This window comes from Miniopterus natalensis, chromosome 2 (genome assembly GCF_054644295.1).
Source record: "Miniopterus natalensis isolate mMinNat1 chromosome 2, mMinNat1.hap1, whole genome shotgun sequence".
Taxonomy (NCBI): domain Eukaryota; kingdom Metazoa; phylum Chordata; class Mammalia; order Chiroptera; family Miniopteridae; genus Miniopterus; species Miniopterus natalensis.
Window position 1 is genome coordinate 107269744 of NC_142082.1, and position 12410 is coordinate 107282153.

Here is a 12410-nt window from a genome sequence, read left to right on the forward strand (position 1 = left end):
GTGGGTTTCAGCTATGCCCGCCTTCTCCCAGGTCTCTGAATATGCCACGTCCCTGCCCTTCGCACATATTCTTCCTACAGCCTGGAATACTCCTCTCCCTTCACCAGGACCACCCTTACCCTTTATTTGTTTAATTACTTTTAGCGTTCAGCTCAGTCATAACTTCCTCAGGGAAGCCTTCTGTGATCACCTTGACCTAGCTGAATCTCCCTGTTATTAGCTCTCATAGTATCAATGACAATAGAGCTCCTCTAAACCACACTCTGATTACCTGACTTCGCAGATTCACCAACAGTTCCACCTCCCTGTGAGTCACACTGATTGGCAGCCGGGGTACCCACATGCTGGTAGCTCGCAGGTCACTCTTTAATAGAGCTGCATGTTTCTACTTCTTACCTGTTTAGTTTTTGTTTATCAAGAGTCATTTGTATTGTTCCCAAATTGATTCATGCCAGGTATACATGCTATTGTAACTTACATAATTAAATTAAACATTATATAAGCCACTGAAATGAGAGTGCAAAAAGTATTCATTTATATGAAAATTAAATTGAATAATTTGAAAGACTTAAGGTGAGGCACAAAAAACCTGCTGCTTACTTAGGAGTGAAACAGTTATAAAAGATAGGGGAGGAGATTATGAAACTACAGAAGAATTCTGCAGTCAGATTTCTTTTCAAGTGTGCCTTTAGCCTCTCCTTTCACTTTAAAGAAGTGAAAACAGGCCCTAGCCAGTTTTGCTCAGTGGTTAGAGCATTAGCCCCCAGACTGAAGGGTCCTGGGCTCGATTCCAGCCAACGGCATGTACCTTGGTTGCAAGCTGATCCCTGGCCCTGGTTGGGGCGGGTGCGGGAGACGACTAATCCATGTGTCTTTCTCATATCAGTGTTTCTCTCACTCTCTCCCACTTCCACTCTCTCTGAAAAGCAATGGAAAAAATATCCTCAAGTGAGGATTAAAAATAAAAAGAAAAAATGAAAACAGAAAATCACAGATGGTGCTTTAAGGGTGTGGCTTATACAAGAAAGATAACAGAGAAAAGGCATTGTCTCTGCCTCAAAAGATTCATGCAGGTGTGTGTGTACACATATGTATCATTTATGTTAAAATAAATGGCATGTATCTTTTTTTATGATTCCTCTCTCCAGTAGATCAAAACCTTTTTGCAGGTAATGACACTGGTGTATTCCCACCAGGACTGGTTAGAGTTCGTGGATCCCAGTGTAAAAATGGAAACATGGGGCTCTTTGTTCAAAGTGTATTAGAAATTTCAAGATGGCAACAGCAGAGTATTATTAAACCAAGCATGAGGCCTCTTTAAGTGTGGGACCCCATGAGCCTACGCAGGCCACACACCCATGAAGCCACCTCTGATTCCCATCTCCTAACACAGAACTTGGCAAGGAGTTGGTGATTCTTCCACTCAAATGGTATTTACTGAAGGCCCTCAATATGCCAGGCACTGCTCTAGGCTCTGGAAATACAGTATGGAACAAAAATGACAAAACTCTTGCCCCCACAGAGCTTAATTTCTATTGACAGTGTTAAGAAGGCAAGGGTTATATGTAATAAACAGTAAGTACATAAAATATGTGAAGCTCCTAGGCTCCACATGTGAGTAGAGGCCAGAGATGCTGCTATCCTACATTGCACAATAAAGAATTCTCTGAACCCAAATGTGTTAGATGGTGTTTTGTTAATGCTAGGGAAATAAATAAAACAGGGAAGAGGAAAAAGGAGCTTGAGGAATAATAAATACTTGTTGAATTAATGCAATGAACTTCTAACCAAAACTCAAAGGAGACTAAAAAAGCAAAATATAATCAGAAAACAAAACAAAACAAAAACAGACCCAGGAATACAAACAAAAATCAAAGCGAGAAAAAAATAGAATAAGTGATGTTTGAGCTACAAATTTGGTTCTGATCCAAATTTGTAACCAAATCAAAAGATAAGAGATGATTAATCACATAATTCTTATCAGAAAGGAGGATGCACACCCTTGTCCTAGGGACAAAAAGAAGAGATGGCATTCTATCTCTTACTTCCTCACAGAATGAAGTGGGATTGCAGCTGGGAAAAGAACTTAAATAAACATCAGGTGCTATGATATGCAGGGAGGTATTACTATTAGAATTCTTTCACAGGATAAAAGAGAAAACTTTTCATTGTAACATCTTTGTTTTTCCTGGAAGGATGTTAAGCAAGTTCATCTTGGTATGCAAAGAAATTTTCAAATAAGCTAACATTTTGAAGTTGAAAACCATCAACTCAGCCAACAAAAAATTTAACCATTCTATACAAATTCTACCAATCTCCCTTCCTAACTTTTACTACAGGAAGACAACTGGCCAGTGAACAAGATGTCCTGGGTCTCTCTCCTCCCTTCCTTTCCCCAACTCCCACTTCACTTTGATGAAACCTGAAGCTGCCAGCACCTTTTCCTTCTGCTCTTCCCTCAGGACCCCAAGGACCCAAATCAGTAGCCCCAGGAAATCAGGTAGGTCTGTTACCAGAAAGGGGACCTGGCCCTGAGCAGGTCTGCCTAGGGCCGACCAGTAGTGTGTAGGATCCTTTTCTTTTTTTAAATTTATCTTTATTGTTGAAAGTATTACAGGTGTCCCATATTTCCTCCCCCCTAACCCCCTTTACCCCACTTTTGCCCCCTCCCCAAGCCCTCACCCCATTATTGTCCATGTCTATGGGTTATGCATGTATGCATATAAGTTCTTTGGTTAATCTCTTCCCACCCCCCACCCCCCTTCCCTCTTCCCTCTAAGATACAACAATCTGTTGCATGCTTCGTCTCTGGGTCTAATTTGTCTGTTTCTTTTATTCATTAGCTTCGTCTTAAAGAAGACCCTTCAACATTTCATGTAATACTGGTTTGGTGGTGGTGAACTCCTTTAGCTTTTTCTTATCTGTGAAGCTCTTTAGCTGACCTTCAATTCTAAATGATAGCTTTGCTGGGTAGAATAATCTGTGTTGTAGGTCCTTGCTTTTCATCACTTTTTTTTGCCACTCCCTTCTGGCTTGCAAAGTTTCAGTTGAGAAATCAGCTCACAGTCTTAGGGGTGCTCCCTTGTAGGTAACTAACTGCTTTTCGCTTGCTGCTTTTAAGATCCCCTCTTTGTCTTTAACCTTTGGCATTTTAATTATGATGTGTCTTGCTGTGGGCCTCTTTGACTCTCTGTGCTTCATGGACTTTTAAGTCTATTTCTTTCATCATTAGGGGAAGTTTTCTATAATTATTTTTTCACATAGGTTTTCAATCTCTTGCTTTCTTTCTTCTCTTCTGGCATCCCCATAATGCAAATGTTGGTATGCTTGAAGTTGTCCCAGAGACTCCTCACACTATCTTCATCTTTCTGTATTCTTTTTGCTCTTCTGGTTGGGTGTTTTTTGATTCCTCATAATCCAGCTTGCTGGTTTGAGTCTCCGTGTCCTCTACTCTACTGTTGATTCCCTGTAAACTATTCTTCATTTCAATTCGTGTAGACTTCATCTCTGACTGGTTCTTTTTTATGTTTCCATAAAAGTCTTACTAAGATCCTTGAGCATACTTATAATCATTGTCTTGAACTCTGTATCTAGCTTACTTTGTTCCATTTTGTTTAGTTCTTTTTCTGGAGATTTCTTCTCTTCTTTCCTTTGTGACATGTTTTTTTGCTCCACATTTTGGCTTCTTCCTGGTGGTTATTTCTATGTATTAGGAAGAGCTGCTATGTCTCCTGGAATTGGTAGAGTGGCTTTGTGTAGGAGGTGTCCTGTAGGGCTCAGTGGCTCAATCTCCTCAGTAGCCTGAGCTGCACCTTCTAGGTGCTCCCCTGTGTGGGCTGTGTGCACTGTCCTATTGTAGTTGAGCCTTGTTTGCTATTGGTGTCACTGAGAAGAATTGACCCCCAGGCCAATCGGCTGTGAGGACCTGTTGCAACTACAAGAGACTCTCCTGTAGTTGTGCTGGAGACACTCTTATGGAGCAGGATTGGGGCTCCAGTGAGGCTTTGGTGTAAGGTTGTAATCCAGCATGGTCAAAACTGACCACTGGGTGCACTGTCTCTGGGACCTCCCATGAGGTGCAAAGTCAGCCTCTGCCTGTGCCCTTCCCAAGGCCAACAAGCATGAGCTACACAGTAATCCATAGATGGTGGCTACTTTTGTTGGGCTTAGAGGTTCCCAGGAGATGTCAAGCTATGAACCAATTCAGGCTGCCACTAGTGCCTGACCTGGGGCCACTTACTGAGAGGAATGGGGCATGCTGAGACCAGATGCTGCTTATTTGAGAGATTTTAGGAAAGTCCTAAGCCTGAGGCAAGAGAGGCCACTTGCATAGAAAAGCCCCTGGAAATGACTTGGCTAAGCTTGCAAATAAGGAGGGGCAGAGTTTCTGGGAATCACCAGGGCAGGGCAAAAAGTGTAAGCCAGGTTGATAGAGATTCAGATATGGTGCCTGCCTGCCGGCTCTGTGGGGGGAGGGCTTGTCAAAGGAGCAATGGCCTCTTCCAGCTCTTCGATTTGGGAGAAAGCTGCCCCTCAAACTCTCGCCTTGATTGCAGGCAAGTTCCTCCCTGAATGTCCCAGGTTCCTTTCAAGCTTCTGCTCAGTGCTAGAGCTCAGAGGGAGGGCGTCTGAGTAAGTCCCTGTGTGGGCCCTTTAAGAGGAGCTGCCTGGGACTCCAGCAGCCTCCGAGTCCCTCAGTCTCAATCCCTGCTGGTTTTTACAACCTGAAGTTGTGGGGACTTCTCTTCCTGGCCCTGGAGCCCTGGGCTGGGGGCCCTGATGTGGGGCTGAGACCCCTCACTTCTCCAGGAAACCTCCACAGTGAAGCTATCCCTCCGATTTTAAACCGCCTCACTAGGGTCCCAGTTTCCGCAATTCTGCCCCATTCTGCCCCACGTCTCTGCCCCGACCCACCTCAATGTGCTTCTTCAGTTCCCTACTTGTAGGACTTCTGTTCAGCTAGATTTCAGGAGGTTGTGAATGATGTTTGTTCCATGTTTTAGTTGTAATTTTGATGTGGTCGTGGGGGGGTACGGGTACCCCATGTTTACCTACACCACCGTCTTGTTGTCCAGTGTGTAGGTTCTTGACTTTGTGCAGGAAAAATCTCACAACGTGAGTCCAGGTGACTACGAGGAATTAAAGCTGGGGATGTAAAACAAAAAAGGGCTTATCATAGAAGAAGCAACAGGAAAGCCCAGGCTGGGCTGCCCTGCCACTCTGGGAAGTCAGAGAAAAGGGGGCCTTGGGAGCAGGTTCAGGGGACTAGCCTCTGATGAGCTGCTGCTGCCCATTGCTCCCCAGGTTGCAAGTCTCCTGGGGTCCTTTAGGGTTTAGGAGATGCATGCTCATGGGGGAAGAAGTTGGGGAAAGGAAATGGCGGGGGGGGCTCCCCAAAGGGAGAGCACACACTGGGTCTTTGTCTTGAGGCTTTTATTTCTCTTTTGCACACGGGAATCTTAGGGGAGGTCTCAGGGGAGGGTTTCAGCAGAGTATTCATCAGTTTTCTAGGCGTCCTCCTTCAGGGCCATGGTCTTCACTGATTGGTCGCTGTCAGGGCAGGGGTTCATCAGTCATCATGACTGGTCCTGGTGTCATCCACCTGGTTTTGCTGCTTTTCTGGATCTGGAGCTGAAATACAATTGAGATCTAGATGTTATTTCCAGGAAGGTGACCTGTATCTGCTGTAAGTTGCTCTGTCAGTTTGTTCAGCTACTGTCTCAATTTCCGTGTTCCACTTGTCCTGGCTTACTGGCCTGTCTCAGGTCCATCCTCGGTGACATGCACATGTCTTATGAACATGCAGACCCAGAGCTAAGAAACTGCTGGTTAAGAGCAAAGAAAAACGGCCACCCAGGCTCTTCACCTTCCTACCACTCTCCCTCTCTCTTTCTCTTGTCCTTTCTTGCTCCACATCTCAGTCTTTCTCTCTGTGCTGCCTTCTCTCATCACCACTTACTTAGAGGAAGTCCTAGTGACTCAGTTTCAGATACAGATGGTTCAACAGAACAGACAACTAAGAGGAGGAAACATAGACTAGTCACTTTGTCTTTGTCTTTCTTTGTGGCTCTTACCCTGCGTCTATATCTCTCTCCCACACACTGACAAACCAAATAAATACCTGTGTGTACTTCAGGGACAGAGTTTAATGGGAAATAAATGAATAAAATGTACCAGCTACCTCAATGAGTAGATTGTCTTTCATCTAGATGGAAAAAAAACAACGCTCATTAGTACAAAAACATTGCAGAACCCTGAAAGAAGCTCAGAGGAGTTAATTTTGTGGCTGCTTTAAGCATTATTTTAAACAATGAACCTACAGTGGCCTGAGACTCTTCCCATACTGAGCATCAAACCATGGAGACCAGCTACAGCCAAAGAGAAAAATATCTGAGCGTTTCCACCAAAGATGTTCCCACACTATGAATCTGGTGCCCTTTGAAAATCTCCATAAAATGTGAAAGAAAGCATTCCACACCAGCCACTGTTTCTGGCATTAACAGTTGACACCAGCCCTTGTGTGGTTCCCACTTAGGTATCAAAGAGACACCGTTAATGAAAGAAGAGCTTGCTGCAGGGTTTCTATTTTAGGCCTTGGTGCTAGTAAACATAACCCTGTTTACTCTGACTTGAAGTGTGGGTGTGCTGGAGCTGCACATGGCTGTTTGAAGCCCACTTTAAATGTGGTCTTTGAAACTCTGAGCTGTGGTGCATGTGGTCGTGTTTCTTTCTTTTTTCTACTATGGTAGAACTGGAAACTGTTCTGCAGTGGCTTGCATCATGTCCATGTGAACAAGACAAGGACTTGGGGACAAGTAAATTCCAGCCCACTTCACCCCCAGCTCAGGTGATCTCATAACTGATAGTTCAGGAAAAATGCCTTCTCCCCATTGCCTCCTCTCTCCGGGAGCCTGAGTCCTCCAGTCTTCTCACCTCCCAGGAAATGGCCTTGACCCCCACGTCCATCTTGTCAACTCCCGGCAGTCCAGTCATGACTCTTTGGTTCCCTGAGGCTGAATTCTTGTGGGTATTCATTCAAGATCAGCCCCAGTCGTCTACCGTGGTTGACTAATAAATTTGTGACGTTTTGCAGTTTGGTTCTACCCTGCAGTGTCCCTACTGAGCCATCTCATTTTTCTCCTCCCCTCTTTCCCTTACTTCTCTCCAAATCCTGTCCATTTTACCCCAAAACCCTTTTCTCTCTCCATGCCTGTTGCCACTGCCTCAGGCTAAGTTCCCATTATTGCCAAGTTATTACAGTTGCCTATTGCCTTTCTCTATCCTCTGCTCTGTTTTCTAAGATATCCTCAACCTTACCAGCATAGTCATCACTCTTCTTTTCTTACCTAATATTTAGGGCCATAACTTTCCCTCTGAATCAGGGTTTCTCAACATCAACACTATTGACATTTGGGGGTCAGAGAATTCTTTGCTGTAGGTGGCTGTCCTTTGCAATGTAGGATAGCAGCATCTCTGGCCTCTACCCAGAAGATGTTAGTCTCTGCCCCTCTCTGTGACACACAGAAATGTCTCCAGATACTGCCAGGTGTCCCCAGTTGAGAATCACTGCTCTCAGAACTTTTTTTTTTTAATACTTTTGTTTTATATGTCTTTATTGATTTCAGAGAGAGGAAGGGAGAGGGAGAGAGAGAGAGAGATAGAAACATCAGTGAGAGAGAAACATCAATAGGTTGCCTCCTGCACGCCCCCTGCTGGGGATCAAGCCCAAAACCCGGGCAAGTGCCTTGACCGGGGATCAAACCTCGATCTCCTGGATCTTCAGTCGATGGCCAACCCCTGAGCCATGCCAGCTGGGCAGAACTCCTTAACTATATTCCTCAAGTGTTATTACAAATTTTGTTCTGGGTATTTGTTCATTTCTATCGTGATTTCTAAATATGTGTTGTTGTTTTCAGTTACCTTTTGTTCTTCATTTGTAACTTAATTTTATTTTGGTCAGAGAAGGTTGACTATATGATGTTTATTCTTTGACACTTGTTGAGACTTTCTTTGTGGCTTAGCACCTTGTCAATTTTTGTAACTGTTTCTTGTGTGTTCGAAAAAAATGTACATTCTTCAATTGTTGGGCACAAATCTCTATATATGTCTGTTAGATTGATCTTGTCCATTGTGTCATTCAAATCTTATAAATTCATGCCAATTTTTATGCCCCTTGATCTATCAATTACCAGAAAGGTGTATTTTTAAATTGCCTATAAAGATGTGTCAGTTTCTCCTTGCAATTCAGCCAACCTTTGCTTTACACATTTTTCAGTCTATGATAAATAAATAGAAATTTGAATTTGTTATATCTTCCTGATGAATTATTGCTTTTATCATTATATGATGACATCTTTTTGCCTTAGGGACATGTACTCCGCTACAGCTATTATAGCTACAGTTTTGTTTTAATCAATATTTGCCTGGTATACCTCTTTTTACCCTTTTCTTTCAACTTTTTAAGATACTTCTGTTTTAGGTATGTATTTTGAAAATAGCATAAGCAAGTTTCCTTTCTATTTTTTTTTTTTCTTTTTACATCGAACCTGGAAATTGCTTTTGACTAGTGAGTCGAATCCACTTCAATTTATTGTGTTTCCTAATATATTTGATTTATTTCCACCATTTCTCTTTTTAAAATATTTTTTAAAACATTTTTAGAGAGAGAAAGGAAGGGGAAAGGGAGAGGAAGAGAGAGAGGGAGAAACAGCCATGTGAGAGTGAAACATCAATTGGCTGCCTCTTGCACGCCCCCTACCAGGAATCGAGCTCACAACCTGGGCATGTGCCCCGACTGGGAATCGAACCAACCACCTTTCAGTACATGGGACAAAGATGCCCAACCAACTGAGCCACACGGGCCAGGGCTATTTCCACCATTTCTTTATGTACTTTCTATTTATTCTGCTTTTTAATGCCTCTTTGCCTCTTTTCCTTTTCTCTTTTGGATCAATCAAGATTTCTATATTTCTCCCTTTCTCTCTATTAATTTAGAAATTACATGTTGTTTCCACTCTTTTAGTGGTTAACCTGAAACTTTTGTCAAGCATGTTGGACCTAAAGTCTAAAGTAAATGTTGATACCCTCTTGCCAAATAAAATAGGGAATTTAGAACATTTTAACTTGTTTTACATGTTATTGCATTCAGCATTTTACACAGTTTCACCTTAGTTTTATACCCTTAAATTTTATTATTATCATTATTATTGCTTTGAGTAATTAATACACTTTTGGCTTTGCCTAGATGCTTACCAACTTCTTCAATCACCATTCCCTCTTGCCTTTGAATCTTTCACTTTGAGTTCAGTTTCTTCTTTTCTAAAATACATACTCTAGAAATCTTTTCCACAGGGTACTTGAATGGTAAACTCTCTTGGTCATTGCTTAAAAATATGTTTATTTCCTTTTGTTTTTAAATGGTAGTTGAAGGAGTTAAAAGTGAAGGCTGACAGTTATTTCTCTCAGCACTTTAAAAACATTATTTCATTGACCTCTGGTTTCCATTGTTCCTTTTGACAAGTCAGTTCCTCTCATTATTTCTTTGTGAGAAACCCATATTTCTCTTTTGTTGCATTTTAAAATTTATTTGAGAGAGAGAAAGGAAGGGGGGGGTGGAGAGCAACATCAATTTGTTGTTCCACTTATTTATGCACTCATTGGTTGATTCTTGTATGTGTCCTGACCGGGAATCGAACCTGCAACTTTGGTGTATGGGGACAATGCTTTAAAAAACTGAGCTACCCGACCAGGGCTTCTCTTGTTGCTTTTAAGATCTTCTATTTATTTTTGGTTTTTAAAAGTTTTTCTATGATGTTACTTGATACAGATTTTATTTTATCTTTCTTAGGACTCATTTCTTGCCTCTGAAGATTCATTTCTTTCAGATTCTGGGAAATTCTCAGCCCTTTTCTATGGTTATTTCTTTTATTCATTCTCTTTACATTCTTTTTCTGAAATTCCTGTTAGTCACATGTTTACCTTCATTCTATCCTCCCTGTCTCTTACCCATGTTTTTTTATTTTTTATCTCTTATGTCCCAGCCTCAGGGTTACATTTAAGGTTACAGTTCTTAAGCTCTCACTTCAGCTATGTCTAATCCATGCCAATTAGTACACTTTTGTTTTTCAAGGTTCTATTTATTTTTCAAATCTGGGTGGTTGTCTCTCAGAATGTCTTATGATGTCTTATTTTTGTCACTTTTTTCTTTATATATCACTAATGATTTTTTAAAATACTAATTTATACTCTCTCTCCAATAGCTCTATTTTCTGAATGAAGATTCTTGGTGGCCTACACCTACTGTTTGCTGTATCTTCTAATGTTTGCCAGTGGCAGGTTGTGGTACTAGGACTTCAGAGTTGAGAATTCATTACATTGGCCATAAGAATTCTGAAGGACGTCCATTGAACTTGTCCTGCAGCATTTTTTCTACACTTCTGCATGGGGTCCTAGCAGTATCATCCCTCAAAGATGACTTCTCATTATTTCATTGACTTGGGCATTCCAGGATCACTCAATAAAGTAAATGAGAACCCAAATTAACATGAAGGTGGGCGCCTGGTAATGAGAATATAGCGGACACTTCCTCTTCTTCCACTCATGGCCCAGGCTCAACAGAGAAGCTTACATGGTATCTCCCTTTGTAGGTGAGCAGAGAATATTTCCTTATAAATCTTTTCCTAGCTTTATGTGAAGGCCTTAACACCAAATTTCCATTTGGCCATAGACCCAAGACCTCATAGTCACTATTTCTGTGAACCTAAAACACCCAATCTAAATGAAAATATATAAAATCCTAAAAGTCCCAAAACCCAGCCCTCCCTATAATGCCCCACACCCAGGGTTGCCTCACATCAGTTCACTTGCTGGCTGCACTGGCAGATTCTACTTGCTTTCCCCTGGGGGATCTTTCTTATTTTCTTGTGAGCTCAGCTTTGTGTGTAGAAAATGTTGTTTACATGCTATGAACAACAGGGGAGTTTTCAAGTCATCCAATCTGCTGCATTGTAGGAAATGGGGACCTTCCAGACATAACAGTGAGAAACGCTAATTTGATTTTCCCCTATTACATAGACTTAAAAACTGAGCTCTTCAGAATGACCTTTAAAAAGCAGTTTGGTCACTACATGCTTTTCCAGTCCTATGTTCTATCTCTCTCTTCTGAATACCCTGCATTCCAGCCACACAAACTCATGGTTCTACAAACTTCCACATATCTACAACTGTCAGACTTAGGCTACGCCATACCGCATTCCCTAAACACCCTTCTTTCATTTCACAAACTTCTATTCTTTGGCCAAAGCAAACCTCAAATATTGGCTCCTCTATAAATCCCACCCCAACTTTCCAAAACAATTCAGCAAGCTCTCTCCTGGGTTCCCACTGCACTTGCACATACTTTGTTTATAATCCTTATCGCAGTGAACAAAGCATTTTTATGTCTTTGACTAGATTCAGGTCTTGTAGAGGGTCCAGAGCAAGATTTCACCCATCATCCCCAGCACTTAGCACAATACCTGGCATATAGTTGACACTCATAGATGTTATAGCAATTTTCTTGAATTATGAGGCTACTCAATTCTTGCCCAGAGAAATATAGCTCAAAATTATGATACCTTTGTATCAGCAGTCTTATTGTTGAAAACCTCTGCAGAGCTGCTAATTGTCAGTGGTGCAAGGATAGTCACGATACAGAGCAGTCTCAATCTAGCCCCTGCCTGTAGTTTTTATTAGATGTTAATTCTGATTCATGACTAAATTCCCCTTCTATATCTGAATGAGTAGTCACTTATAATCTAGGACAGACCATATAGCTGCAAGACAAAGACAACGACACAAAAATACCACCAGACTATCTTACTCATAGTTGTAACCTCACTGTTAGTGACTGGCATGGAACAAACGCTCAGTGAACACATGAGTAAACATGAATGAGCAGGCAAGAGGTTATATGATTTTTAAAAAAACAAGAAAGAAGAAAGAAAGTTTAGCCAAGTGGTAGGCAGGCAAAGGAAGTTAGAAGTCTTGTCTAATTCCACCATTTGACTTATGGCTTAGATTGTGTCTTTTTCATCTTTGTATGTGCCTGGTGTATAGAACAAACCCAGTGAGTGCTGACTAAACAAATGAACAGATGAATGAAAAAACTCCATTAAGAAGAGACTGAATGAATGGGAAATTTTGAGATTTAGAATTATAAAGAAAGGGAAACCAAAAGGCCAACATTTTGAATAAAAAGGAAAAATTAATTTTCATAAATCTTTTTGGTTTTGCCTCATTCATGCATGCTAGTCTTGTTTGCTTGGTCCTGCTGTCCATCCATCCATCTATTCCCCTTATTTATTTACTCAGGAAATATTTCCAAGCGTCTCCTGTGAGACAAGCACTATGCTTTGGGTTTAGAGATTTTA

The 12410-nt window shown here is 41.6% G+C and overlaps 1 long non-coding RNA gene across 1 annotated transcript; it reads left to right on the forward strand.

Annotated features, from left to right (window-relative positions):
- The first annotated feature begins 2396 nt into the window (after positions 1 to 2396).
- On the forward strand, positions 2397 to 12175 carry LOC107538887 (uncharacterized). Its single transcript, XR_001603351.2, has 3 exons — positions 2397 to 2500; positions 10260 to 10521; positions 12097 to 12175. It is a non-coding gene; the product is annotated as an uncharacterized LOC107538887 (long non-coding RNA).
- Positions 12176 to 12410: the final 235 nt, after the last annotated feature.